Source organism: Onychostruthus taczanowskii, unplaced genomic scaffold (genome assembly GCF_017590055.1).
Source record: "Onychostruthus taczanowskii isolate IOZ18803 unplaced genomic scaffold, ASM1759005v1 scaffold40, whole genome shotgun sequence".
In the NCBI taxonomy this organism is placed as follows: Eukaryota; Metazoa; Chordata; class Aves; order Passeriformes; family Passeridae; genus Onychostruthus; species Onychostruthus taczanowskii.
In genome coordinates, this window is record NW_024501460.1 from 3,504,775 (window position 1) to 3,509,254 (window position 4,480).

Sequence of the window (4,480 nt, forward strand, 5' to 3'; positions counted from 1 at the left end):
GAGACAAAGAGATATAAAAATAAACTCTGTTCCCATAATTGGAGCAGACATTTGTGCAATCCTGTGAGCATTGTGCTTCAAATAGGAGAGCTCTCTTCCAGGCCTATCAGAAATTAAAAGGAAATGAGGAGGAAATGTCTTTAGCTAAATACATCTGTTTTGGAAAGAAACTTCCCAGAGAAAATGACGTGGGCTTTGGGTGTTGTTTGTTTTTCTGGTACGTGTAGTTGGAGGACTGTCCACTTCTTATCTGTAAAATCTCAGCTCTGAAATTGAGCTGGGGTCACAGCAGGGTTCTTGGTCTCTTTCAGGTTATGCATAGCTAACATGTTTGTTTTCCATTGCTTGCATGGTAGGAACTTGCAAGAGGAACTAGGAGAGCAGGCCTAATCCAAAACTTCAGAAATGAAAGTTTAAAACTAGCTGCTGGAATATCTAATTTACTGCTCTCCCTTCATATTGCTCTTTAGTGCACATCAATGCTACTGTTTCCAGTGTGGTTTGGTGCCTGCTTTCTCCTTTCAAATTTATTCCTCTAAATTAACCACAGACAAGACACAGTGAGATTAAGTCCCTGTCTTTCATTCCTTGCTCTGTGGGCCTAAGTGTTGAACAGAAAAGCTGATGCCTGATTTAGGCAATGAAGAGAACACTCATGATTCCACAGTACAAGATGGTTTCTCAGTTTTGCAGCAGAACAACTACTTGTATAGGTAAATTAGATTCTGTCCTGAAACCAATGAAGCCTTTTTTAAGCTCCATGTCTCACTAAGAAGTTCCTTGGTAACTGGCTTCTCTTGAAGCTGTAAAAGTATCAAAACATGAAGGTAGTCCCATTGACAGAAGTTTAAAAATCCTTACTCATACTTTGGTGAGATCAAGAGATAGATCAGAACGGGATCTGGGGTGTCAGTCCATCTGTTATTTTATTTTATAATGGCCTACCAGCATAAAATCAAGGACGTCTTTTACTCTGTGGCATTAGATCTAAAAAATTATCTCAGATATTATTTGTCATACATGAAGTACCATAGAATATAAACATATCATTCTCTCCCTAAGTCTCGGATGTATTTTATAATTCTTGCTTATTATAAAGATATTCAACATTGTGTCAGATAGCAAATTATTTATAATTAGATGATTGTCTTCATTACTATATATTTCTGATGTTACTTACACAGATATAATAGGTGGGTATACGTAAAATTAGAAGAAAGACTGTTGAAAAGCACTGATTTGTGTCATATTCATGAGTAATTTTCTCTGATGAAAGAAATTAATACTAAAAATTTATAATGCAGAGTATGTAGCTACCCTGGCCTCCCAACCCTTTCAGCAGCACAGAGGTTAGGACTTGGAAGAGCTTAGGTCCTTTTCTACCTTTACCTGATGGGTTTTGAACTTAAGTCACCTATTTGCTTAGAGATGTCAGAATTGCTCTAATATTTTAAAATGGGGGAAGTGAAGTGGAGCCCCTCAGTCTTTCCTATTTGTGCTGCTTTCACTATGTAAAAAAAAGTTGAATGAGCTTTAAGGTCCTTTCCAACTGAAATCATTCTCTGCTTCTGTGTCCCTTACTTTGGTCACAATGTGTGACAAGGAAACTTTTAATTTCAGGTCACTTGGAAGAAAGGCTTCTTTTTACCCAAAATCATTTGCTGTTGCTGCTTTGTTCCTTCAATTGAATGGGAAAAAAACCCAAAAAACACCTTCAGTTTTCTTGCAATATTTTTTTTTCATTTGTAGTTGTCTCTGAAGCAGTGGGACTATGCCATTTCTGCGTGAGGCAGGGATATTTTTCCTTGTGCACAGACCAACACTTCTCAGTTTATTCTTAAGAAAAGCATTCCTCAAAAATAAGGAGGTATTTATGTATTGCCCATCTTCTCTACTGCTTGAAAAATGCATGATTCATGGCCACTGGTTGTTCTTCTCATAGTGGGGAAGGTTTATTGGCCATAATCCTGGAAGTCTGGAAGTCCCCTGTGTGTCAAATGATCACTGATTGTATTGGAAAAGGATGGTTTAGTGACAGCAGGCAGCCCCTGGGCAGAAAGACGTGTCCCTTGTCCCTGAGCAATAACCTGTATGGATGATTGAGACTTGTTGATAGACCTCCATGGAAGTCTCACCTGGTAGTCAGGGCTTAGCAGTGTCTGGCTAGTGAAGGATCCCTCAGTACAGGATGCTTGAACTTGATTTGTTGCTCTCATCAAGAAGGGCATAAAGCTAGGCAAGAACTGAACATGCCTTGAGGCCCAGGCAGATGCAGTTTTACCACAGCCTCTGTCTTACGGTAGAGAGGGAGACAGAAAGAAAGAAAAGGCTGCTAGAATTTACAAAATATAGTTATTGACTAATTTCTTCATCAGCAAGAGCAGTAAGAAATCAGTGAGGTCTCTCCTGAGAGATCACTGGTGTCACCTCACATGTCCTCAGGGTGCCAAATGGTATAAAACACTCACTTTGAAAGTACTGCACCGTGATAAGCTTCAACTCCCAAGGGATGCATTGTGTGTACATTTTGTTATGTGTAATGACACACTGAAAGGGCAGTGAAGCTGTTAAGGGAATGCTGCATGTCTAAAAAGAACTTATTTTTCTTTCAACCAATAAAAGAAAGAAAGAGTCTTTCAAAAAAGCAGTTAAAATGATATCATTTAAATGCAGGAAGTGATAAAATACTAGAGAGAATTCACCTTCAGATGAAGAAATTTAAAACATGAGATCTTCTCTGTAACATACCTATTTCAAATTGGACTATTTTCCAGGTAAAGCAAAAGACCTCTGCAAAAACCTTTTAAAATAGTCAATATATGTACAAAATTTTAAAGCTGACTCAACCAGCATAGTGGCAATGATTATTTAAAGCAGCAGATTTGAAGAATAAAGAACAGATTGCAGCAATATCATGTAGTCATTCTAGACAATGTATAGAGGTTTCAACAAGACCAAAGTTGCATGTGAGACACTGGGACTTTCTCAGCGAAGGTTATTTTGTAGAAAAACCATTCAGTGCATATAAAAAATACCCCTAGAGGTGACTACAATGCTAACAACAATATTTCGAAATGAAGCTGAAAAAGACTCATGTTCCCTTCAACATAATTCCACGTGGACACATTCAAGAATTCTGTACAGCCTCAGTGTGCCAGGGCCCATTTTCCAGCACAAATACTTTTGTCTACAAAATATATGGAAATGTATGTGAATGTTTTCATGTGTTTCCAAGGCAAAGTTGTTGTCCTCCTTAAACCTGACACAGAATGAAATCTGACTATATGAAATCTCAGTCAGCAAAATCACAGAACAATTGGGCAAATGCATTCCTGATGAACTTTAAATGTGAAATTATAATTGGACAAAAAATTCATTTGGTATCATTCAGAAATAAACAAGAACTTGTAAAAAATAGAAAAGGGAATTGGATGGAATTGGGCAGTTTTATGTACTATTACTTCAGTACCAACCATCAATCACTGTCAGTTAATTATCATTAAGATTGCATAAAAAAAGGCCCCTGTGGGAGTTGGATAGGCTGTGAGTTTCATTCTTTCATTAAAAACAAGATGAACAATATAAGCCTTGTTTTAATTTTTAGTTTTATTTGTTTTATTTTGATTTGGTTTGGTTTGTTTTTATTCATTTAGATCTTTTTGTATTCAAAGAAATTATGTGAATAATTTCTTATTAACTTATTAACTAAATAATTGCTCTGAGAGTTACCATATGGATTGCAGAGGCAAGGAAATGGAAGAAGGGATTCAAAATTAAAGATGTTATTTGTCAGAAAAAGTTTAAAGATTTTTAATTTCTTTCTTTTTTTTTTTTCCTTACAAAATCCAATTAAATTGCCTTTCTAAGTAGGAAAACTTGCTGGATTTTTTTTTAAATGCTTGCTTTTTAATTAACGGTACAGTTTTTAAGTCCCCAGGGTTTATATGCCCAGTTTGTAAACCTTCTTTTTAAAAAAAAGACTCTGAAAACGAAAGTTATGTGACTCTAGAAATTGATTCTTTAGCAGAACACAAACCTGCGTGAAACCCCATAAAGACACAACTCACAAAATTTTTGCAGTTTATGAACTGGTCTGTGAGGTTCATGAGCTCTTATCTAAGGACAGAAGCAGGAATGCAGTTGTGGGCAGGAGCAGCTGCTGTTGTTTCCAGGGTGCATCCCTGCACTGCTGGGTAGCCACTCACACTCTTAACAGCGTCAAGGTTTATGGACAGTGCGCACCAGCATCACAAACAGGCTGGTACCTGAGCTCTGTGCAATTCCTGCCTGGGATATAACTCTGGTTCTGTCAGCTGGTGCTTGGTCAGCCTGAGGATCACAAGGTTCTCCTAGCCAGGCACTCTCTGCAGAAGGAGGCTACAGAGATTAAACTGAGCTAAACGTTGATTTTATTTATTTATATAAATGTATATAACTGTAATCTTTAGATAACATATTATAATTATAATCTTACTATATA